The 27,426-nt window shown below is 39.2% G+C and overlaps 1 long non-coding RNA gene across 1 annotated transcript in view; it reads right to left on the bottom strand.

Moving 5' to 3' along the window:
* The window catches only part of LOC142034393 (uncharacterized), a 471,960-nt gene that overhangs the window by 197,117 nt on the left and 247,417 nt on the right, over window positions 1–27,426 (bottom strand). The window lies entirely within an intron of this gene.

Genomic DNA, 27,426 nt, shown 5'->3' with positions numbered 1-27,426 from the left:
GTTCTGTGTATATACAGACACTGCTCTAACCTGTATAACTTGAATTACTGTCTTCAGCATTTACCAGGGGTTAATGCACCCTTGGCAAGCTGAGCAGGTGTTATGGTCCTCTGAGAATTACTCTCCATCCCTGAATTGTCTGCCTGGAAGCCCTCAGCCACAGACATGTTCTCTGTCAGGGCAGAAGAGGGCAATCTGGAAAGGGTAAGCGAAGCAAAGGCACAATTAATGTCGTCCTTATCCCAGGGGCTGGCCAGGAAAATGAGATCTGTAACAGCTAGAACCCTCCACAAATGAGAGAAATATACCTGCCTGGCTGCAGTTCAAGGTCCTATCTGATACAATTCAAGGTGGCGCAAGTAATTTTGTGGAGACCACAGCAATGCATGCCAAATTCTTTCACCATTATTTCACTCTTCCATCAGATCAGGGCGCTGAAGGTGAGATAGCAGCAGTTTACCCAGTATGCCCCTCAGTTTCTTCCTTCCTGGCTTTCAGCATCTCATCTGACAGCAAGCTGCCAAAGTTTAAACAATCTCAGAGGCACTCACAAACCATATCCTTTTTTGTTGTTCATTTTACAAAATTAAAAACATTAAACATTAATGTCTCTTGAGTTTCCTTTCCCCCTCAACCCCTCCCACCTCCCAAAGTAAAATATGTTTCTGTGATTCCACATCAGAAGGAAACAATACTCTGTTGTGCCCAATACTTCGTGGGTGTGGGTGTTTTCAGGAACCACTTCTGAGAAGAAGTCCCAGAGGTTATTGTAATCATTCCTTTCACTCCTGGGTACTCAAGCACAGGGTTGCCTGCAATCAATTTGCTCTTGCATCCAAGTATTAAACTCCCTGTGTATAAAAGTATCACAAGCACTTTCTATATTAATCTATGTAGCAATGTTCTGAAGAGTTTTTTGTTATGCTGCAAAGAAATTAAAATGCAGAGAAAAAGCCACTAAAGCCTACTTAAGCATTACCACCAAATACCAAAGTTGGGTCAGATCCTCAACACACTCCAGCCAGCATAATGGAGTATTCTTGACTGCATTCACTGACTCTTTGCAGGGCAAATTCAGGTACATGTCCCTGTAGCACAGCCCCACAAGCCTACCTTAATCCTACAATAAGGAGGATTACAAAGCTACAAAAAAACATGACAGGAAATTAGAACACATTTAACGTAAAGCATATGAATGGAGATTCTGATTGCTTTCAAGCTCATCTTTTTTTTCACTTCTATGTCAAATATTTGGAACAACAGACAAAGATACCAGCACCATAGGCTGCTCTACAACTAGCCCAGCAAGAGGTTTTAATCCTTGAGCTCTAATCCTTGGAATATTCCATCTGAAACTACCCCAACATTTGCTACTCAGTATTAAATGTACTATTTAGTACTAGCATCTGGGGGAAATGACTACGTAACACAAGGAACTTGAGGCTACTTTTTCACTTGCAAATTGGCTTTAAGGAACCCACACCACTCTTCCTACACTGTCCAGCCTTCTCACTCCAAGAGAGAAGGTTTCACAGGCATTCTGAGCTAGTCCATTCACAGGATTACACACAGGATTTTTCACCTTGCCAACCAGCACTGCTGGATAAATCTTACGTGTGCCTTTGAAGATTTTCACTCTGGTTAACTTTTCTATGGAGAATCTATAAGCCTGTGAGAACCTGTAATGCCTCAACTACCATCTTTTCAACAATATTCAAAAAGGTTGGGAATGAAGTAGTTCAATTCCACAAATAGATCAGAAACAAATTTTCTACTTCTGTGCTGAGCTGTGCCGACTGTGAGGACAAAAGTCCTATGGCATTGTTTCCCCTTCCTGGCTGGACAGGCACATAGACTTTCCTACCTCATATGTTAACTTATCAGCTCCAAGTACCTTCTCCCTGAATGTTCAGGCACCAATTGTAAAATTCACTCGGATACACATGCTGAAATAAAATGACTGTAGTGCTTCAGTCCCAAAAACTTACAAAGCTGACTGAAACAAAACCATTTCAAGATTTGAGTGATTATACACAAAAATTCCCCAAACCAATGAAAATGTACATTCTCTCTGCTCCCTACAACTTGTGGTAACTTGTGCAAGCCAGATTTGATCCAAATATCTTGCAGGGAGATTCCTTAGCTCTGCATTAATCCTTCACATCAACTCTAATCCTCTAAGTAAACTGTTTGCATTTTGCAAGTTGTCATCGCAAATGACACGGAACTTTAGGTTAGAGATAACACAAAAGACAACAATGTAAGAAAGGAATAAATAAAGAAAAGCTATTCAGGGTCTGACAGCAGTGGATAAGTAAACAATATGACCCATAGGGCAAAAATAAGAACAAGAATGAACATGGGGATACATGTTGCAGGTTTTGTAAAAGGCAATATAGGTTTGGAAGAGCCGTAAAAGCAAGCCACACAGTAAGTAAATGCAGTTGTAACTCAAGTTTTATGAGAGTGATGGATTCCCAGAGTAGAAAAAGAAGCAACTCTAAACAGAAAACTGTAAAAAACACTGGACAGTTCAGTCCTGCTATAGGACATTTGAGTAGATGGAAATGGCAACTGCTTTCCAGCCCCAGGTGATTAGAGTACAAGGTGATAGATGGATAGAAAGAAAGAAAGAAAGAAAGAAATATGTATATATAAATGGGTAAAATCCTGCAGTCTCTGAGAACAGTGGCAACACTCACAAATGATCATAGCAAATGCTCAGCACATATACCTACAGGTATAATAACTCAGTGGAGTCTGTTTTCCGCACGTCAGTTCCAGAGACTTTACTTACACATTATACAGCTTCCTTTCTAAGGTTAGCTCATCATATTTATTTCTGTTATTTTCTTTTTAGTCATTCTTTCTAACTGACCCATTTATGATAAAAATCCTGCATCATAACAGATTTAGGAATACTTTTAAGACTTCAAAGGAAAACACGTCTTTTATCTGATAGCCTTTCAGTACTATACTATTTTGGTATAATGACAATCTTTATCACAAAAATTTTATTGACAGTGATCATAGAAAAGTGAAGTTCTTTAAACAGGCCATTTTTCAAGGTATTGTAAGGTAATTTATGCATAGTTTTAGGCTAAAACTTGAATAGCTATCCACAAATCAGTATCACAATGATGTTTATTAACTGCTGCATTAAAAGCAAACCTTCTGAATTTGTGAACTTAAAAAGAACATGAATGAGAGAAAAACACTAGCACAGATGAAACAGTCTCAATTTCATAATAGAGCTTTTCACTTCAGTTTCAATTTTGAGTGTTTTAACTTACAGAAAGGAGATCAGCACATCTCAAATGTTTATGTTTATGCACCTTAGAAAAGTTATGAATACAACAGGGATTCTCCTGTTACCATTTTACTTTCATCATTCACACATTTGCAGACACAGACCTTTCAAAACTCCAATGGCAATGACAGTGCTTCCAGCTGCACAGGATCTACTGGTTTTCTGAAGGCCATCGGGACAGACAAAAAAGTCAGCCAGGGCGTCTCCTTTAACAGCCACAGAAGTCCCTGACCTTAGGGCTCAGCTCTGCATGCTCTTAAGCTGCTGACTTAGGGCTCACAGAGTCAAGCCCTTAAGTGCTGTATCAACTAAGAATAAGCAGAGGCACCAGAACAGAGAATAGCAATTTGAAAGGCCCCTATACACAAATCACTCACTTCTGGAGGTACACAAACTCCATCGGTGCACATCAGACAGCCTTTAAGCATGTAGCACTCACTGCTTAGTCTGCTCCGACAACTGTCTGCAGGTTAATGTGTAGAAAAGGGACCAGCCTCCAGTACATCTCTTCCCCCTTTGGCTTTTGGAGTCAGTACTGTGCTGTCTGCTCATGATCTTTGACATCCAGCAGCACAACTGCCCTGGAAAGAGCAGAAAGCACCCATATCTTTTCTTCCTTTCCTCCTTTTTCTGATGGAGCAGCAGATGGCGCGATGGCAGGGTATTCTCCTGTGAGCTGGGAGATGCAAGTTTAATTCCTTTGACGTTGAATTACTACCCAGGCATCCCAGCCCCAGCTGGGGCACCCACCAACATTTTAAAGCAGTACCCTTTGTGCAGTTCATTCACAGTGGGGCTATCAAGATCTGTCTCAAGCTGATGGAATCAACTTCTGAGTAAAGTCTACAAATTCTGGAAAGCATTTAAGACTTCCGACTGTATCTTATCCTCTTGCTAGCTCCTTTAATAGCATAATGCTTCTGAGACACTCTTCAGCCACTGTATAGCTCTCCAGCATAGGGCCCTGTTTGAGGAGGCAGGTGTGGCAGCACATCCTTTCATTGGATCTGCCTCTACCCTGGTCCCTGTTTCCACTGCCCTGATAAACACAGAATTCAGTTCAAGAACAAGGATAGCATAATTTTTTCCCTCTTTCTTTCCTCTCATACACACCCCTCTTCTAACTGAAATACAAAGAGTCAAGGCTACCTACCATACATAGCATCCATCTGGTGTTTTAGAATAGCGAAGTACAAGACTGGTGCTCTATAATGAAAAGATAGTTTTCCATGTCCCAAGACACCATGTCACAGGACACACAGTGCCACAGCACAGAAGGAGACTTCCTTCAGAGTAGTTCAAAGCTTGATGTGAAAAGAGAGTGGCTAAAGTGGATTCCATATTAACTAATGTCAGGCCTTTAGCATTATTTGAACATGGGATTTTTAATGCGTGGTTTTATACATCTCTACTTTGTAAACTGAGCACTTTTCAAAGAGAGCTCCAGAATCCTACAGAGCTGTCTTTAGGGGGGCTTTGATCTTTCCAGAGCACCTATCTTGTGTGTCTGTAATTGCTCTAGTTTAACAAGGCTCCATAGCACTTCAAGAAAGAAAAAAAAAAAAATCCTTTTATTAAGGCTGTAAACCTAAGTGACCGCAGAGACGGAATGTGCTGCTGTGGGTACCCTGTAAATCTCCCAGAAAAAAACAAAAGAAGAATCTCTATGATGAAATGAAATGAAATATTTATTAAACATGTTGCTGATGTCCCAGGTGGTATGAAGAAGCCTTGTGGTATGCTGAAAGGCTTGATCTTTCTAAGTATTATGAATGCCGATTTAAATGATTGGGTGAAAGCTGAGGAAGTTATGGCTGAAATTTTGGCTAAAGATGACAGCTCTGAGTTTCAAGTTGCACAAAGCAGTCTGAGGGATTAAGCCAACAAAACCCACTCAAAGATATCCAGTTTCAAAAAGGGTGATCTTCAAATCGGTGATTCACACTCAGACAATGGTGAGGATTCCTCATTACTCTGACTTTGCCATATTAATCTTACTTTACAAATACATGCAGTGATTTATATCATGTTTAATTAACTGATTGAAGGCTCCTGTGGTAAAATGGCATCACATTAAGCTCTGTCCTTATGGCAAATGCGAATCACATCTTTAGCCTTGCAAGAACAAAATATCATGGGATTCACTGATGACAGGATGTAGGAATCGAAATAAGGTCCCTCCTGTTGTTTGAGAATCCAGTGAGGGTGGTTGCCATATGCTCATCATTTCCAAGGGAAAAAAATGACAGGATAGAAGAAAGAACTGCTCTAGTTCTTCCAATATGTTCAAATCTCAGATGAAAATGATTGTACAGCAGTTCTGTACTGAGGCCAAGTTTTACATGAAAGTGCATAGCAAACTTTCAGAAAGCTTATAATGAGAGATCTTTTTAACATGATTTTTTTGTATTTAAATAAACAACTGCTGTGTGAAATGACTCCTTTTTTAAGAAAAAACAGAAAAAAGAGATGAACTAAAAAAAAAAGAGGTTTCTTTGCCAGCAACATAAGACAACATAAAATTAACTTAGCTTTTGCTATGAAGAGTTACTCCCCTCTAGCACTCACAACCTGTTTTTGAAGATAAAAACTACAACTGTTATCGTCTGATAAAATTAGATGGTGTATATAATTTGCTGCTACCATTACCAAGATTAAAAGCCTTGTTTATATTATTACAAAGTTTCTTAAAATTCAGGAAGCGTTTTATTTTTAAAAGCTGTCTTATTAAGAGACCGCATTTTTTATACTTACAATGAACCTTACATCCAGTAAATTCTCTAGCAATTGACAAACTGTGTTACATGAGTCACAGTTTGCTCCCAGGAAATCAGTGGATTTTTGCAATTTGTTTCTATGGCAAAGAGGATAGCGGTAGGATGGGAGAAGCAGGTTTCAAATTTTGCAAAGCTTTTATGAGATTTCAGAAATGTTGCCATTCCTCCCTGGGACCCAGATTTTTGAATTTCAAACACAAGAATGAGACACGGACAGACAGTCTTTAAAAGCTGGGCAGGCAAAGCACTCAGTGCTGCCTGCTTTGTGGCTCTCTCCCATTTTACACAAGTGCCTTAGCCATCAGGTCTCAGACTACTCCAACACATCAGGGACACATCAGGTCTCAAGATCTCCTGCTAGCACAGCTCCACTTTGCATAAACAGTTAAATGCACAGCAAGCAAACAACTCAAAAGCTTAGTGTTCAGGGCACTGGCTTTGTAAATCTTTGTAAATTGCACGTTCAAGTCCCTAGGCCCAAACCTTGATTTTCCACATTCCAGGTGAGTGCCCTGACCACGGCGCTACCTGATACTCCACCCTTGCCATCTCCTCCTGGTCTCGACCAGAAATTCCATCCGACGGCTGACAAATCTCTTCTGATGAAAGTTTCTTTGAAATTTATACCTGCCTGCAAAAATGTTTGTTTCCTCAAACCAGCCTTTTCAATCAAAAAAAGAGAAAATTCCCAACCCCTTCTAACCATTTCACTGATGGGTAAAAGTAAGCCACTTGTACAGCTGGGCAACGGTCAACTCGGCTGGCACATTTGACAGCACAGCCAAAATCAAGGGATGACAGTTTTGCCCACAAACACCTGGGCAAGCCATCATTCCTACAAAATGTGCTGAAGAGATGGCTTTGTAACACCGCGCTCCTGTGCCCCCTCTTCATCCTTTATCAGAAGTCAGTATGCTTCACTACTGCTAGAAACATTAGTATGGTTTTGTGATTAGAAAGGTTATATATGCTTTCCAGTCAGTCACTTCATCCTGCCCCTGTTCAGATCCCTTAAAACTGAGTAGAAACAGGGTAATTATTTGCCCTTTGCAACGTACATAAACTCTGACTCTCATCATATATCTTTTTAAAAATTTCATCATGAAGCAACCCCCTCCTCCCTTCTCACTGCCCCCATTACAACATTTGATGTTTTAAAAAGTTTCAAATTGTTTTCCAAACGTGAAGCACTAACAGGATATCAAAACCAGCTTGGTTTGTACTTACTTAGGAGGATAACTGCTATCACAATAACTGCAAATAAATGTGTACCATATCATATCTTCTGTTAATAATTTTGAAACTTGCAGTGATTTTAACCTGTGCCATTAGTCCACAATAATTTGTGATAATTTCTGAAGTTCTGAAATGCATTTTTAAATTTAAAATGTCATTTTTAAGATATTTTTAAATCAAGGAATTCAACACAATTCATAATGACTTACTGTTAGAGAAAAAGCATATGTCTAAATATTCTAATAATTCTAGCACAACACTAGGAGCAATTCAAAATTGATTGCACGTAGAAGAGCATTTTGCCTCTGAACAAACAGATTTTAAGACACAGATATATCCATTTTAATATTCTGAGATTCCTTTCACATTGTATACAAAATTAGCTACTTGTAAAAATTATTTTTAATTTTGCTGTTTTAAAAGGTATTTTAAAAGTTTAAGAAATATATATATGTGTAACATAAAATATCCTGAGCAATGTATGATTAACTATTTTTGGCTGGTTTTTCCTTAAAATTTACTATTAACTAAGATTAACTATTTGGGGGGCTAGACTGCATTTCCCTCCAAAAATAGTCTGCATTTTAATTTTTTAATATTTAGAGTAGAGCTTTCAGCTGTGTAAAGTACCTTAAAATATGTGAAGGTCAAAGTAAACCTTCATTTTAAATATTTCAAATTGTTATAGTTACTGCTTTGAGATAATATGACATTTACAGTAATTGCTGAAATTCCAATTACTTTCAGTAAAAGCTGCTTCTTTTGCAAGTTGTTAAAAAATATAAAGGTGCATTGGATATTGCATTGCTGGAGACAGATTCTGCAAGTAAAGGCAATTAAATGTGAGTTTGATGATACACAATGTACTGGACCAACATTAAAAAGACTTTTCTGTGTTTGACTGTTTACCAGTTTTGTCTTTAAATAAGTCTTCTTTTGGCATGTAATGTATATCTGCTTGCACTAAACATAATTTATGAATATTTTAACACATGTGTACTCAGTGGGGTGTATTATCATACTGATATAAATAGAATTAATGAGCAGTCAACCTGCCACATGTCATGACATATGACAGGGCAGCCAGAGCATGGGAACAATTCTTTCTGTTTCATATTAAAGCTTCTTTTCCCAGTCGAATTTTTGTTCCCAGATGCCAACAGACCTAATTTTCTAAGGACTATTTACAAAAATAGTAAGAAATGACAAACCTGGACTAATTTATTTTGGGTCACTTCAAAGAATGTTTACTTCTATGCTATTTCAAATGTATAAGTAAACACATTAAAGGAAGTGGCTTTTTTCAGCTAAATTTTAGGGGTTTGACATCAAGGGGTTTGATATCTGCCTCAACTTTCATTTCTAGCAAGCAAGCATTTTATTTGTTGTTGATTTTGAATTTGTTTCAGTGTCATGTTATCTGTTTCTTCTGTTAAGGGACTAGAATATATCAACCGTCTAAATACAAAGATGACATGTACCAGGTAAACAGTTATTCCAATGCAGAAAGAAATACAGATGCAGATAGGTAATATCCTTTTAACCAATTATCCATTCCAGTTTCAAAGGCTAGGTAACAATCTGCTAACCATGACTAATAAGATTTTTTTTGATAAAGATATAGCGTAAGTTGACAGAACACGTGGAATACAAGGCTAGGCCATATTCCCTGTTTGGCACTTTATTTTAAAAGATAAATATTGAACAGTAATATCAATTCTGTTTACAAAAGGCTGCTCAGTCAGTTAAAGGCCAAGGGTCATAATAAAATTAATTAACAAATTAATATCAGTCATATTGCCCAGCTAACATCTAACTAATGAACTTTGACTTGAAAAGTTTTCTTTTCAGCAAATACTGCAAATGTTCTTTGATGCTGCAGTGTTGGGCTACTGAAAACAGGAAGGGAGATACTTAACTTGCTTTTTCTCCTTTCTGGTTTGAAACTGGAGGGAGGTTATTATTTTACTGCTCATGAATCTTTGAAGTCATGACTCATTCTCTGTCATTAACAAGAAAGTCTCCCAAAGATGGATCTAGTTCAGGTTTGAAGACTTGAAAGAAGTAAGAGACCTTGGGCTTTTATATTAAGGGACAAGGAGACCCTACAAGTTTTTGTGCCTGATGATCTTCACGGCAGGGCAGTAGCACCTCTCTTGGGAAATCTAGCTCTGTCACACTCAAAGAAAAGGGGCACCATCTAGTGCTTTTTTGGAGGAAAAGCTGCTAATACTAGTAGGGGTGTAGCGGGGGGAGGAACACACGAGGGGGGGGAAGAAGAAATGACACTCCATTTTTTTCAAAAGACAAAGAAAACCTGTTGGCTTGTTTCATCTTCCATTTTGAGGCACTGCAGTATTTAGCTCCAGGCTGCAAGTAAAAATTGTCAGCTTTCACAAGGTGGAAGGAAGGAGTCCCAATAGCTAAAATAATATATACAATTTAAAATGGACGGGGGGCTGGTATACAGACATTTTTCTGCTTAATAGTTATTTCTTCTGCCTATTCATACACTTCAACATTTCCCTATCATCCCTTTTCATTATACATTCTCTCTTTTATTCATCTAAAAGAAACCCTTTTTAAGTCATTTTCATTTCACTGGAGACTATGCTGTGCTGTTAATGTTCCTGGAAATGTTCTTACAAATAATCTGTCCAGAGTTCACCCAACATAACAAAGAGATTCTATGAAAAATGATTTGTAGCACAAAATTCTTTACAGTGCAATAAGATCACGTTAACCACTGATGCTGCTAGGAAAAAGCTTGGGAAGTTTTATCTGATTGGCAAAATAGGTTCATATCTGAGTCCAGGGGAAGAGTGCCCTTTGATAAAATTTCACAGCACTAAAGTCTGATTATCTGAATGATTTTTGAAACCTCTTTGAAAACAACTTGGGAGGGAGAATATTCTTTTTGGCTGTAACTTGGGGAATAGATGATTTTCCAGGATTTGTGAAATAGTAGCTCAATATTGTTTAACTTACTGATACTATGAATTGACAGAAATTGTATTAGTCAAACTAATTAAGTGCTCAGTCAAAATAACCACTGGCTCAATGGTACATCCGCTCCTTGGGAGCCCCAGGTTGGGGACGTTTGTTCTGAACGGCAGGGACTGCTGCCTTTCAGACACCCAGAACAACCACAGATCTACACAGCATCAGAGCTCAGGATGTGCTGATGCACTGACCAGAGTCCCAAAAATTACAGAGTTAAGATCAGTGCTCATCTTTAACTTCTGGGCCATAATCTTGGATTCCCTGGGCACTCCAAGCTCTCAGTCGACTGTGTTGTGGTAACAAGGGCATGTCAGACCTGTGTGTAAGACTAAATAAAAAAGAAATATTTCTACTAGAATAGGCCTGAGCAAAGCAGATATGTGGCTTGATGAGTAATTCTTGGAGGGAAGCCGATCCCAGGAAACAAAAACAAAAATATATTTTACATTCCTATAGAGATTTTCTTATGACGTTGATCATGCCTGTAAGGAGACTTTTCACCAAAAAAAAAAAGAAAAAAAAGGGCAGGTGTAGAGTTAAGGTAAGTTGGGAGCAAAAATCAGTAAAAACGTCAGATTCCCAAATCCTAAACAGGGATAGAAACAACATGCAGGTCCTGGCAATCATTCAGGAGCGCTCTGGTCTAGTGGTCTGACCACAAGCTGGGGAACCATACTTGGGACACACTTGTTCTGCAGCCCTCAGATTTCAGCACGTCAATTCATGGTCTGCCCCACAGATATGCTGAGTGTCCTTGTTTTCCAGTGAAATCGAGAGCTCAGGACTTCTGCTATTTGGACCATGGGCTTGAATTGCTTCATTTTAGGCACCCATATTTTCAAATGTCACTATTTAACCCCTCTGTGCCTCAGTTTCCACAACTGTAAAACTCGATAGCTATGCTTACCTTGCATGGGTGCCAGGAAGATTATTTCAAGTCTCTAAAGAACTTAGAAAAGGAGAAGCAAAACAAACTGAATTTACGTATTATTTGTCATTTTTTATCCCATAAAATGGAAGTCAGATGCAGCCTGGACTGTGAACTATAACAAAATGTTCACCTAAGCCTTCCCTATGGCTCTGATGCCAAAACAGCCAGTGAATTCAGAATGGCTTTGCAGGAAGAAGGCAGCTTCCCCACCTGCTGACCTGGCAACATGCAGGGTAAGTGCTAAGTTAACATCTTAAATAACCACAACCTTTACTAACTGATTATGTTACACATTTCCATTACATTCTTTACCTGAATTATCAATGCAGTTCACTGTGTATTTCTGATGATTAAAAAATCCCTCTTTGACAGAAGAATCCCTGAGAGGGAGCTTACTCTACTGGGAAGAAAAAAAGTTCCCAATAAAAACCTCTCTTTGGGGTTTTCCTTGGTGCAGAATGAACCTCATTAGATTTCAGGCAGAAACAATCTTGCCTTGACAGGTTTCACACTTTCTAGAATTGATTAGATGAGCCCATTAGAAAAGTTTACACCAGTTTGTTTCTAAACTTCAAGAATAATGGGATGCTTTACCTATCATATCCCTTTTTAACAAAGCAGCCACTTGCCTCCCACGCTGGGTACCTCCACAAACTCTTAATGTATCTCCAAGTTTTTTGTCTGAAGCTTTCCTTCCCTTGCTCTGTGTGCCATTTTTCTCTGGTCTTTGCAGTCTCAGTCTCCTGAATGCTATAGTTCAGTGAAACCCTCTGGTAATGACAGCACTGGAGTGATAATGTACTTTCCTGATTTCCCGTTAATAGTAGCACTTGATCCAGCAATGGGTGCCAGCTCAGTGGCAGAAGGATGCTTTAATATTTTCTTGAGGTAAAAGGACCAGTTCAATTTACAGCCGTGGCTAACTCAGCAGTTTTGCTCCATCTTAGCACAGAAATGAATGTTTTAGTTAAAACAAAGAAGAAAAAAAATCCCCCTTAGTTTGCTCAGTTTCATGCCAAAGAAACAAAGTACAATTGTTATTTTCTCCCTGAGGAAATGTGTGAAAACTGCATAATGCAATGAAGGGGTTAAAATAATTGAGGGGAAATAGGGAAAACAGAAGGGGGTGAACAGCAGCATTAAAAAGGAAAGCAGTTTGTTTTTCTATTTTAATAAGAGACACATAATCACAGACCATCCAAAAATACATGCATCCTTGCCGAAGAGCTGCTGATATTCTACATTAACCTTTGATAGAGAGAACTGTATTACCCCTACTGTGTTCCACAATAAATTATGTTATATCTGGCATCCAAAGCGCTAGGAAGTGTTCAGCCAGCTGGAAGCACCAGATTGGCCTAACATCCCTAACGTTCAGATTATAAATAAAGGGTACCTCATACTGCTAGTATAACAAAAACAAGCAATGCAGAGGAAGGGCAACTTCCCCCCTGCCCACAGAAGCAAAGGCCGTCAGTTGGGGAATGGCAGTACAGGAATTCAAGAGGGCAGAGTTTCTGCAGCGAGATGCAGTCCTCAGCATGCCAAACCTCAGGCAAACGCAGGACTTCAGGCAGAGAAATGAGACTTCTCTGGTTACATCTTTACCAAGGATCTGCATGTAAAAAATGCCAAGGGGAAGTATATCTGGCTCTGCTCTTCCCAGATGGTATAACCACACAAACACACGCTCACACATACACATATCTTCCTACTCTTTAGGCAGCACTGCCTGTTCTCTTTCAGCCGTGAAAATAATTAGCTCAGCCACAACCTCAGTTTCACAGGATGTGGTCAAATGTGCCATGGTGCATGCTTCTCCCACGCTCTCTAATCAAAGGACATTATGGCCATAAATACATAACGGCATTATGATAAAGGTTTAGGAAAACCCTGCCTGTTATGATCTGGAAGGTGAAGATATCAAATAGGAAGAGAACAAAAGATAGTCCCAAGACTCAAAACCCAATGACTGAAAATGGCTATAAATGGGGTTTTTGAAAAGTTTGCAGCAGGTCCAACTGTTCTCAAGGAAACCACTTCATTAGCTTCAGTGGGAGCACAACTGAACCAGTGCTGAGAGCTGCTAAACCAACTCTACTGCTGGAAAAATTAACCTCATCTATTTATTTTAAGGGCTAGACTATGGTGGTCCCTGGTGAGGATGTAATGGGAAGTCAGATACAAGGAGCTGTTCTCCTCACCACTCCTTCTCGGTGGGGGCTGGCTACAGCTGCAGTCCCCGTGCTCTCCTGAGGGCAAGAATTAGCCCCAAATTGGTATATTCCATCTTCATTACTCCAGCTATTATATAAACATGGCTATATGCTTGCTTACTTAAGCTGAAAAATGGAAAAGAGGAACTAAAATGAAGGTTAATAGAGCCGGACAGAGTATTCCCCATTTACCTTGCCGCTGCTTCCCCCTTCTGCCTTCAGTAGATGCTTTCCCTCACAACAGCAATGTTTCTCTCTTTTCTTCTCTTCTCCTTTCCCTCCTATTTTTCTTTCCCTGGTGCCCTCTTCCCTCCCATTGTTACTGCTGTTGTGGCTGTTTAACTTTGTCTATTCAACATGTAGTTTGAGATTTCTGAAAGAAGACACTAAGACAGGAGCTCTCCTTCTCTGGTCTGTAACATCATGGGTAAGGGCCCTGACGAATTGTACTAACAATAAAATCTTTGAAATTTTCAGCGTCTTGTGATGGATCTCATGAGTGAAAGGAGATTGAAACTGGGCAAAGAAATAATGCATGGCCATAAAGATGTCTTTCAACGTCTACTCTTCTATCTCTCTACAGTTGGTCTGTGCCACATCCTGAAAATTTTCATTTAATTCCCCTTTAGGCAACTGAGGTGCTGCCTGGAAAGCCTCCAACCTGTTGGGTTTTTGCAGGCCTGCAAGGGTTGGTGATGTGAAACATATGCCACAGAATAAATCAGATGCCCTGATTTATTTCAGGTACATGTAAGTATTTGTGCTCCTCAGGGGGCCAGAGGGGAGGCTAGTCTGAATGCAAGAATCACATGTTTGCTACTGCCTGTACATCCCAGGTTTAGACCTCTCTTTCTTGTTGTAGGAGCTGATGCTCCCCGCTCAAAAGGTGGTTTGTTCAGATCCAGTTGTTGGCCCTAAAAAGATTGTTTGGGATTTTTAAAGCAATGGTGCTCCATCCCAAAGAAATAGCACCGATTTACTGTTTTTCTCCAAGACTCATTACAGCAGTATGAGATTTTTGGCAGGAAAGAAAGACCCAGAGAGAAAGGCTTGAAGAAAAAAGAGGCAGATCTGCAGCACTGCTTCCATGCTTTCTTTTCACTGTCAGGGACAACATACGCAACATACTGCACAGCTTGTTTAAGGATTCTGGATACTGTAGTCCCAGCAGACATTTCCTGTACTAAGATGTATTCTCATTAGAGTTACCAAAAGGGAGTATTCAAAACATTACTTATCTGCACATGATCACTATATCACGCCATGTATCCTTTATTTTAATTCCTATTTGCTTGCTAATTACCCACCACACTGAAGGTCTCACAACTGCTCTCCTTTCAGCAGCTTTGTTTGCAAAGTGTCTGGCAATAATCTCCCAGCAGTGTATTATCATGCCCTTTTCATCACACTATTTAATCAATAGGGTAATGACCTCATATAAGCTAGTTCCAGGACCTAGCCATGCCATGCTAACTAAATAAAACAAACAAAACTGGGCTACATGCCTTCTGTTTTACAAATCTGGATGTGAATAATTTCTGCATTAAAACCTATTATAATATATAGAAATCGCAAATTCTTCACATCTCTTGCCAGAAAAAAAGATTCTACAGTACTATGGGGAAATGACTGGTTTCTTTAAACAGACATAATTGCAAAACATGTGCATTCTTGGTCAAGTGTTCACAGAAAGATTTATCCTGATAACACTGGAAACAACCCTTTCCCCCTGTACATCACATCATCACTTAGAAGACTGAATGGTGACCATCACAGCTAATGGGATGAAATCACATACAGCACACTTCCAAAACAGAGGCTGGAATGAACCTTCTTTTCAAAAGGATTTCTGTTCTAGTGAGCAGAAGGAAAGCAGCTTCTCTCCATTTCCTGAGCTGTAAACTTACAAAGTGTGGTTCGCTTTGATTTTGCATCCCATGGCTGGATTATACTCTGTCTAATAAAGTGCATGTGAGATGTGTTTGGTAATGTGTGAACTCTGGAGCATATGTAGCATCACTCTAGTGCGGCGATTCTCTCATCCAGAGGAATGGGGGTGATAAATTGGGTCTGTCTGCTCTTCTTAACCACCACTTTTCATAATGCTAGTAGGAATTTAATTTCAGAAATACTTTTTTTCATCAAATTTTGTTGTAACTGGACAACAGAAAGAGAGGAACACAACTGACTAGCTGGCACACAGAGTGACTGTATATCCCTTGCATTCTTTGGGAAACCAGGGTAAAATATCCACAAGAGCACAGAAGTCTTGCCCCACGCAACCTCTGACAATGGTTAGGACAGAAAATAAGCTGTGACACCAGCATGACACCAGCACAGCACAGCTGGGAAAGGGTAGTTCAGGGACATCTGAAAAGAGGACGAGTATGCACTAGAAGGAGCGTAAACCACACAATTTTGTGTTACCATGGCAGTATAGCCCTGCACTGCTTCCACATTAACAGAGATCCCCCCCCAGAAACAATGTGAAAGAAAAATAATAGTTTTTAATCCTGTTTTATCCCAGATATTAACTGAAGCCAACCTATTTCTACTGATACACCTTGAGACAATTTTTTTCTGAAAATTTTTCACTGCACCAGTGCCACTTAGGTTCTTTTGGCACTTTCCTTTTAAGTGTGTTATGAAAATGACAATGTGCCAGTCATCCAAGCTGTCGGCACCAGCTAAAATCTGTTCTGAGGCAGAGTAATTTACACTTGGATGAACACCTCCCAAGAAGTAATCACATAAATACTTTCACATTGAGATGCAACTCATTGCTGGTTAGGTAACTCCTATAATGAGCATAAGTGTGATCTGTCCCAAAGATCTGAAACGGCTTCAGTGCAAATATTCTGTTAAGCTGATGTAGGAGATGTTGGAGTGGTAACTATGCACTGCGCCTGTGAAGCACTTGCTGTGTTACAAGATACTAGTTCTGGACTATAAAACTGCATTTTGGAAAATACTCTCTCAAAATATCCCATATGACACTAGTCTAGCAAAGTAACTTAAAAAACCCCAACATTCCCAGTCCCTTAATGAACTGAAACTCCCCAATTGGCCCATCTGGTGGTCTGGCCACTGCAAAACTATTACCTTTACTTCTGATGCAGAGGCAGAAATAGCAAAGTATAGCAAAAAATGAAGTGATAAGACTAAGAAAAGAGAAGAAAGAAAATTCCAGACATCTCCAACTGAGGCAAACTAACCTCCAACAGTGGGTGGTCATACTAGACCTTAACTGCTGCCCTGATATTTATTAGGACACTCAGAATTAGTCAGTGTAAAATATCATTGTCAGGTAATACCATCTTGCCTTCCCAGCAAAATCTGTCCTTGGATTACCCAGGAAGAAGGACTTGTCATTGAATTATTTCTCTAATCTGTCTTTACAGAAAATAAATTATACCTATAATTGGTGACATTGCAGTCCACCACTGGTTGGTAGTACAAGAAATCCTTATGCATCCTGTAAAAGGATCCACTCCTACAATGGCAATGCATCCCTCCAACAGATGAACAGGGGCTGAGATACGGGGTTGAACAGGGCATGAGATACAAGACCTTCTGTCCTTCAGGGTGCTAGTCAAAATCTAGCAGAAGGATCAAGCTGGACAGGACAGCAATGACTTGCCTTTACAGTTCACCACTTTGGTACCAGGTAGCTTAGTGTATTGGTACTTAAAATCCCACCCGTAGTTTTCAAGTTTAATGTTGACTTGAATGAACTCTCTTGTAAGAATATCTCATCTGTCAGGTAGAGTTTCAAGCTTCTGGGGAGTCTCCTTGTTCAGGAAAACACCATTGTGTACATTTTCTTCTATTGCTTTTATTCTGCAAGCATCCTTGTAAGTTGGAGGCAGAAATCCTTATTCCAGAGCGTTCTCCTCATGCAATAATATTACATGCAAAAAAAAAATAAAGTTGGTTTTCATCTCTTACCACATAGGCAGTACAAGGTCATAGCTTTCCTTCAGCTCTGTAAGCCTCTGCAGTCAGAGGGCAATGGGACACTATGGTCTCTCTGGTTACTTCTGGACATCTCTCTTCTACAGAGGAAAAGGAATGAGGAAGAACAACAACCAAAAATGCAGTAACTTCTCCTCAGATATTAAAAAATTCTTCTACAACATGCAAGTTTGGAAAGCGAAACACACAATCTAATACATTTATGAAACTTTTCACTTTAAGTCCTAAAAAAAAAATCCCAAAACCCAAAACAACCCCACTACCTCACCCTCCACTGTGAAGACTGCAGGACTCAACCATATGCAAGGGCAAGCTGCGTGGTAAAGACTTCTGAAGATCTTCTTATAAGAGATGGCTCTAAGTCATCCTGAGACCTACCACTGACTGATCAAGGAGTTCAGAGGTACCTCAGAGAAAAGTCTACCCGATATAGATGGGGTGGAAACAAACGAAAAAATCTCAGACATCAGAGCCTCAGATTTTTCACAATTTGGATGTGTGTCAATATTAAAGTGGAAAAAGTAGGAATTTGATAAAAAGATTTGATAGAAAAGCAAAAGAGGCATATAAGTGATAACTAACTTGATAAAGAACTAAAAGGGATAATCTAATTAAAGCTGATCCACATGTGTTTCTGGAAAACTGATCTTGTCAAGCTAACTTGATATCATTTTCTGATGTGATTACAAATGGGACTGCTAAAGGCAACCATCTTGATGGATGCCTGCAAGAGAACTGGCTTTGTACCACACCATAGTTTGATCGAAAAGCTGAAAAGCATAAGAGATGGGATTCATCCACAGTAATCATAGCTGTCTAAAAGTTTGGCATCTTGTCTTAACTTTTCTATGTTCCCATTATAGTCAATGAAAAGAAAAAGGTACTGTCAAAATGTGATTTATGACTTTTCAGATAAGTCCACTACATCCTTCTGTGAAGGTCTCCATCTCTCTCCATTGTCTATTAAGAGCTTAGAAAACTACCAAACATTAGAAGCTAACTTTTGGATGGCTAGAATTAGATGTGATGAATCAGAATGGCATCTTAAACTACTTAAAAAACACATAGCAGATACATCTAAGCCATCATTACATGACTGAGGAACAAGGCACTGGTACTGGAATTGGTTATTGCCTCCTAGACTATCTTTCATTTTTGTTAAAAAAATACCATTTTCACAATATTGGAAGATGACTAGAAAATGGAAAATAATGAAGAAGACAGTTGGGTTACATGAGTGTAAGTAGACATTGTGTACTTCAGTACAGTCAACAGGAAGGCCATGGATTAAGGAGTATAATGAGACAGACTTAATGAGGGAGGACTCTACTCTGGGAAAAAGAGATCCTAAAGAGGAGGCAAGGATTTGGGAACTGAGGCCATGACGAGTAACCAGATTACTATGAATTTCTAGAGCAGTGCAGTAACAAAAAGCTACTATGCTCGCCAGATGTACAAACAATAACAAATAGGAGTAGGGAGGTTATGTTATCTTATTTGGCATCAGTGAAACAACTATTAGTTTCAGTGGGTTCATGGTGTCGTTTTAAGAAAGACCATGAAAAATTCCATGGATTATGAGGAAGCCAGGGGAACAATTACAGTATTAGGAAACATGTCTTACTGTAAGAGACTCATGGCACTCAATCAATTAACTTATCAAAGAGAAAGTTGGAGAATGACTTGATCACAGTCTACAAGTGCTTACCATAGGGAACAAATATTTGCTAATAGAGGGCTCTTCAATCTAGCAGGCAAAGGCAGAACAAGATCCAAGGGCTAGAAGTTACAGCAAGACTGAGTCTAAAAACAAGGTGCAAATTTTAAACACTCAGGGAATAACTTGAAATAACTTGCCAAGAACTGTGATTTATTTTCCACCACCAAAAAATAAGTTTTAATCAATACTTGTCCTTGCTAGAACGTTATAGTTCTATTTCTAAGCTTATTAATACATTAATTCTGAGCATCTCAGAACATTATTCTGGATAAAAAGAATAAATATTGTAAATTGGGAAGTGTTTATTGCAGTATTCATACACAGCCAAGAGATTTCGTTTCCATTTGATCATCAAGTCACAGACCCTCTACTGTGACGCTTGCCTATCTGAAACACCTTCTTACTACTCCACACTATGCAAACCTTTTTGATTAATGAGCACTAACTCAAAGTAGATTGCACTAAAATTAGGAAGCAGGAAGAAATCATAATTTGCAATTATCCCTCGCTGAAATACCTCAATACAATACTTCAGAGTCATTTTAGGCATACCATTGTTTTCCAAATGTAAAGGTAAAACACAAATTACAATATGGTAAAGATCTCTCAGTAGGCAATTAAAAATTAATCAGCTAATTAGATCAAATGAACAAGAAAATAAGGCTCAGGAAGACATCCATTCTAATTAACATAATATTAACTTATAAAAGACTTGTTCAGACAAAAAAAGATAATCTTTATTTCAAGTATCAAACCAATCAATAAAAGGAAACAAACAAAATTATTTCTTACCTTGTTATCCCCATGAGCAAAGCCAAAAGGAAATGACAGTAATAGTGAGTCAACCACCTGTGCAACTGTATTCATTTCTTATTATTTCTAATCTTGTTAACTATTTGAATCTACAATTTAAATTAACTTGTACTGAATTTATGGGGATTCTACCTATATTGTGCCTACTCTATATTTGCTGTGTCTCTTAAGAATCTTCTAGGTACTTAAAAATAAAACTAATGAGACCCAAAGTGTCACCTAGGTTTCTCCTCAGCTAGGTGATTCCTAACTAAAGCACAGGGCTTTACTGTGGAGACAGAGGATGTTAAAATAAGAAAAAAATGGAGGGATTCTTAAGTCTGTGTCACGGATGATAACATATACTCTCAAGGAAGGAAATAACATTATAGGACACCTTATTGAATAAACCTGACTGGTTAAGCGGAAAGGCTCAGGCAATCAGACAAGGAATTGGGCATGGTTGAACCTAATTAGATAGATTGCATAGATTAGAAATATCTGTAATTGTAGGACAGTTCCTAAAATATTTTTTCAAATGTCAGATTACTCCAGCGATCACCAACCACCTCGACCTTCCGGTTGGAGTCACAGGACATATGCCACAGACTTCCGAGTGCTCCAAGCGATCCAGCAGCTGGGAGATGACCGTGACTCCAAGCACTCCAGTGCAGCAACTATGTGGACAACCCACAAGTACTGCATTTTGCAGCCCCTCGCAGATCTCCTATGTGTTATCCAGATTCACATTATCCAGTGACCCCTTTGACAGGCCAAAAAGAGCTCTCTGCCTATCTCATGACACAGGCCTGGCTTGGGAGCAATTCTTGAACTTCCCGAGAGCTGCATGGAACTCAGTACTACAGGCCAGGTTGGACACAACTGCATTATTTACTGTTGCAGGGAAAAAAAGAAATCCAGAAAGAGTGTGTAATGGTTTAGAAGCAGGCTTTGCAAACCAATTCCACAATAAATGTATTTCACTTTGATCACCCCTTCTAGCCCATAACAGAATTGAGGCAGTATTTTGTTTTGCAGAAATTAGTACCTTCAAGACCTGCAGTGGATTTATTATTTCTGCTAGGGCTTGCACTTCCTTTCTGATCCACTGCTGTAAAATCCAGAGGGACAGAACAGCGCAGAAAATTACTGCGAAGATGTAGTGTGACATAGGAAGAGTCAGACGCATTATGTGTGAACAATATGACAAAAGCAAAAGCCATCTGAAAATAAATGAAAAAATTAATAATCAAAAGGGTGTCTAATTCTTATCCGGGCACTTGTTTGCTCACTGTATGATAAATTAGGACCATCAGGCCATGGTGTATAAAGCTGGAAGCGACCCTGGGCCCAGAACTCAGTCCCGCTTGAGGAAGGTGCCAGAACCAACCATTCTGAGGAAAGAAACAGTGCCACCAGAAAACAAGTGAGGCATCAGAAACATAATTTTTCTCTCACTTCATTCCTGAAACTAGGGCTCCACAACCTGTTGCCAAACCTCCATATCTACTCTGAGCTTGGTCTTGTCACTGAAACAACCAATAATGGCAGTTAGGTCGCACAGATCAGCAGTCCTGTAATGCGGTCATCAGGTACTGGTCAGAGGCTTCAAATCATTTTGCAGAGATGACAAAACTGCTGTTAGGAGAGAGTAACTTCCAATCACCCCAACATCAAAACCAGCAGCAGTATATGCTGCATAATGAGTCACACACACACATGGAATGGAGGGACTTCATTGTTATGCACTTCCATGTAAGCTGTGGCGTATAGTTAATGGGATACAGGCTCAAAGGATAATGTATAGAATTTATAAAACAAAAGCCTCAAAAAAAAGCGCTTCGGTAACAGAAATTGTTTTTTCAACTGCAAGCTATGAACACTTGACATAAAAATAGTCTATTCAGAAATCACCAAGTATGTTGGAGAAAAACAGAGAATGACTGGACTTGGAGAATTTCATACTAGTTTGATCACTGATTCTTCAGTAAGCTATTTAGGACCGCAGGCTAAACATTCTCCTGGAACAGATATATCAATCAAAAGCTAAGCCTACTTTAAATAAATAAGCAGTGCCTATTTTCTTCTCCAGAATGCTTGATCAAAAAGTTGTCTTCTCTGGCATCCAATGCTTTGTGTTTGGTAGCTGACAAAATACTTCCCTGATTTACACCGTAGCATGTGAGAGTTTTAGGAAGTTGAGGTCTCAAATACAGGTCAGTTTTTGTCACTGATGAAAGAAATCATTTACAGGATATATAGTAGATTAATATTTGTCAGGCTTTCCAAACAAGACGGAAACCTATTCTTTCCTGTTCTTTAAAGAACCTTCTAACTTGTTTTCCTATAAGGGATAAAAAAAATTCCAGAAACTAAGAGAGCAGAACAGAAAACCTATTTGCCAGTCCTTGATAGCCTGGGGCTGTAATACAGCAGAAAAAAGCAAAGAGAGAGGAGAGAGGAGAGGGGAGAGAGAGGAGAGCCTTGCTGCTGTAATTTCTATGAACAGTTTTTTGATCCTTCCCTTACTTATATCTTCTCTTCATGTATAAACAATAAGATAGCAGAAGGTGCATCTCAGCTGAGAGGATCACCCAAGACACATGTCCTCCTTGGTACAGCAAACAATGATAGTATGGACATGAGTGCAAAATAGTGAAAAACTCTGAAAGCTCCTTGGCAGCAAGGCCAGATGCAGCAAATAAGTGAGTGGATGGGGGATGAGTGCCTCAAGACTCCTCCTGGTCATTCCTCCGTGCAAGCCTACCCAGTGTGAGCCAGCACAACACAGATATGCCCAGATTATTGCACCTCTTCCAGAAGAAGCTGTTGAGTCGCCTCCAGGCAGCAGTGCACTGAAGCTAACTGGCCCAGTTAAGATTTAAGGCCTAAGTTCTACAAACAGCGGTCTCCACAGTCTTGCACAGACATGATTCATGTCTTCAATGCAGTTCAACCTGAGCGCTGGAGAACAGCTGTGGAATTAAGCCTACGTTATAATAAATACTTAATAGAAGGCCCTCCCGGTGGCTATCTCCAGCTTTCTGCAAGGGGCCTGAACCTCCAGGGCTCCCTACAGACCTCTGTGCCTTGTAGGCTCTTCATTGCCTGACCTAATTCTTCTAAATGGCTCACCCATTTTCGCTGACAATTTTCTCTAAATGCCCAGACACCAAGCAATGGAAAATTTCCTTTAAATGCCAGTTAATGAGCAATGGAAAATGTCATCATGATGAAGTTATGCAGGTACTTAAGTGCTCTGCTGGATCAGGCCTTTATGAGCTACATTATAGTCTCACATTTGATGAGATTTTCTGAGTGTGATAAATAAAGTAAGATGAACCTCTATAAGAAAAAAAAAGATATATATGTAAAATATTTTTAAAACTTCTATGGTTCTCAGATGGCATGGTGGAGAGAAAGAGGGAAAGAGAATGCAAAAGCATAAACTAGGCTACACTTGTGTAAATTACTCTGACATTTAATAACTCTGTACTAAAAATTTTCAAGCAAGGCTACTTCAGAAATTTTTAAGGTCATGTATCATTTACTGTCTAGGTCAATTTATGCATCAGCAAAAAATGCTGCAAACCTTTCTGGACAGCACTTTAAAAATAAGGGTATATGTAACTGTTTTGGCCATATTTTCCTCACCTGTTTTTGCTCTGCGAACATTTCACCTTGGAAAATTAAAGTAACATTCTATAATAAGTGAAGTCAGTATGATATTTCAAGGCAAGCCAAGGACAAGCTTTATAACTGTGCTATCAAAATGCTATTAATAAAAGCAAAAAACCATGCACATTGCCTGTGTTCCCCTATGGATAGAAAAAAATATTGTCCATTAAGTTAACATTTCAGGCACCCTCTCAGTTTTTCCTAAGGTCCCAAAGAAGGCAACAGAACACGTATCTCTTGCTGTTAACTTGTATAAACTATCTGCTATCATGTAGTGCTCTATTTTAGTAAACACTCCAAGGCTTCTTAAAAGAATATATGGATGAGTAGGATTTCTGGGTTAAAAAAGGTGGAAAACTGTGGCTAGAATATTCTACTTTCATAGCTAAGCTTTATACTGGTGTCTTCATTTATTTTTGTTTGGGCCCACAGGGTTGTATTTATAAATGCATCTAACATTAAGCATCTAAATTCACTTCTGTGTTCCCCTCACTGCCATATCCAACAGTCTCGTGGTTATCCCCAGGACAATGCATGCTGCAGTAAGTACTATTATCTCTTTTTGACAGATGTGAAGCCAGACATACCAGGGTATGCCTACACAGCACAAGGCAGCGCTGCAGTGAAACATCCAAGCCAGCTCTGAATGGGCAAAGCTGGCTAGAAGATATCGGGCATCTAAGTTACCTCACTCAGTGCCCCTCTGCACATCCCTGAGCATTGCTGAGCCACACTCTGCAGAAATACACAAGGCTGAGGGCAGCCTGCATCATGCAAGGAAGCGTGGCCAGAGACTGTTGTTCTCAGGACCACTGAAATTTCCCAAGGACTTCTGCAGAACTGTAGACTGAATGCAGTAGTGCTATAACCTTAGATATATTTTGCTTTTGTTAACATTTGCTTTTGTGTTTTGCTTTTGTACACAAACAAAGAAACAGACAGGTTCTGGCAGGTTTAGAAAGCCTATGGCTTTTCTTGATACTTGCCTTGCCAGACATCTAACTGCAGAAGCAGAGAGACTGTGACCTGTTTATCATATTTCCTTAGGTACATACTACAGGTAGCTACCCAGCTACATACACTATTTAACTGTTCCTTCCCTAGGAAAAAACATGTTTATGTTTAAAGTACCATATAATTGTACTGAGTTGTAGAGTTTGCACCCACACCATTTTCAAAAACAAATTATCCAAGGAACATATGGCTTGGAGAATTTGTCTTTTCACCTGATCTCAGGTGATCAAAATGCACACACACGTTTTCATTGGAGACAAATTATGAGCGCATGTGTGTGTTTTGTCTACTTCTTTTTCAGTGCTTAAAAAGAAACCAATTTTGAAATGAAAATGTAGTTTGGGAACAAAAAAGCCCAAGATAGCTCACTTTTTGAAAATATCACAGAGCATTTAAAGACACTCTGGAAGAAGGCAGTATTTGTCAAATTGATTTCATTATTTATAATAACTTCGGTCCTCTCACAAATCTTGATATTTTCATTGAAATCATGATTATTGATTTCCCCTTTTTTCCAGCCCTAACAAGAATGAAAGATGAACTACAACATAAAGTCACTTCTCTCTGTTAGTTACAATGATACAAAATGCTAGATATTTTGAAAAACCTCACTAATGATACATACTCCTTCCAAGATAAAAATCCTCACTTTAAAGCTCTGTGCTCAAAGGACTTCAAAAAGGAGCATTTTTTCACTCTTATTTTCAATGTCTCATTACACCAACGGGATATTCTTAGGAAACTTCTCAGATCTTCCACGTTTATTTCACTTCATTTTAGATCCTTGTCTCATAAAATACAGTGAAAAATTCTCGGGCAGTTTATAGTACTATTAAAAACTAAACTAACTTTATTATTCATTCAATCTCCTCCATTATTTATCCCTCTTGATTTGAAAGTAGGACTCACAACTGCAGCACTAGGAGTTTGCTGCAAGTCCCTGGAACGCAGCCTCACCACAATTAGCCATTGATCCAGCTGCTTGTACCATGACAAGGGAATGCAAACTCCCTCCCTCCTCCTTGAGGCTACAGCTCCACAGAGAAACCCTTCAACATCACAGACTTCTACCACTACATTTCTTAAATAAACAGCATCAGTTCAGAGCTAAGTTCTTAAGTGGCAATGAGATACACATACTTTTACATATTAGGAAAGGGGGGGGGGGGGCTGTTCCATCATGAACCTGTTCAGCTTTTCTGTACATGCAGATTTTTATTTTTTTTTTGCTAACTTTTGGTAACGCAACTTTGCATACACTTAAACTGATGTAATAAGAACTCTCATGCAGAACTAGATACATGTTAAATATGCTTTTTTTTTTTTTCCAAATGCTTTTACTGTGTGAGTAAAACCTCACTAATGTGTGAAAGACCTGTGGCAAATATGCACATTTTATGAATGAGGTTAGTGAACAATGAGCTCAGAGAAAGGAAGAAATCAAAGGTGGCACTGCAAAATTCAAAGCACTCAGTGAACATAACAGATGTCAATTAATTTTAATTATTGATGACAGTATTTCAGACTATGCTTGTTAACGTAGAGGAGTATGAAAGCAGACAACTTTAGTACCCATCTGGTAAGAGGTCACTAGGAAGTGGTAGGAGACATCAAGATTTTAGTAGCACTTTCTAGTAGGTGTCTTGATTTCAATGTTTTGTTATCCCTCAAGTTGTGTCTAATACTACTGGAAAAAGACAGAGTTTCTTCTCCTTATCCATTTTTAAAAGGAAACAACGAGCAAGTAATCTACATTGCACCTATGGCATAAAGAACCCAGGTAAGCCATTTCTGTACCTGCATGATGTATTACAGCTTTTAATTATTATATTGCAAACCAGCAGTCAAAAATGTCATGCATACCTTCACCACACTTTGTAGTGATGCACAGATCTACCCATGTTAGTATGATTACAAGGCAGTAGCCATGTTCGGATGTCTATGATGGGTTTTGGACCCTAATTCTTGACCCATTTTTTCAGTCTTGTCTCCGATTTATATTTGATAAGTATGACATAAACAAGTTGATTATTCAAATGTAGGAACTTTCTGTGATTAACTGTGATACTTTAACCATGTATATAACACAGTTTCTCTGTTTAATACATAGTACTTAATTTTTTCCTCATTAAAACGTCTTCCATTGGCTTTAATTACACTCATGAGAATGGAAAAGTGAAAAAACATACTGTTTGCCTGAGGCCTTGGGTGGAAAGAAAAGGTTTCACAGCTCAGGGAATCACTCTTTGGTGACTTTAAAACTTCTCATACTCCCGATCCTAGACTGAAATCCACTGCTCACATCTCATAAATGAAGTGTGATCCTGAAGTACTCCAAATCAATTAAATGAAAACCAGGCAGGCAACCAATATACAAGTAGTTCACTCCTTGACCTTATATGCGTGATAGATACGTCTACACATTTACATTTAGAGGCTCAGGGAGGAAATATCCACCTTATGATGTAATACATACATGTGTTTGCATTTATATTGTTTTAAATAATGATGTAATATCACAGTCCCTCAGGAACCTCATGTTAATTTCTTACCTACCAAATCTGGCTTCTGTAAGTCTCTCTTTGCCAGCCCCAATTACCATGCTGGGCTGAAACGGTTTACGCCTGCCTGGGTTTGTTTTCTTCTTATGGACACTCACCGCACACCCCTCCCTCTTATGGGCCCCGAGGACCTCAGCAGAGACCTGGAAGGCCACAGGCCTGGCGGGACAGCGGCAGCCAGCATGGGTAGGAGCCACAGGCAGCAGGGTTGGA

This window comes from Buteo buteo, chromosome 9, assembly GCF_964188355.1.
Source record: "Buteo buteo chromosome 9, bButBut1.hap1.1, whole genome shotgun sequence".
Classification (NCBI taxonomy): Eukaryota; Metazoa; Chordata; class Aves; order Accipitriformes; family Accipitridae; genus Buteo; species Buteo buteo.
This window is presented reverse-complemented; position numbering and strand designations above follow the sequence as displayed.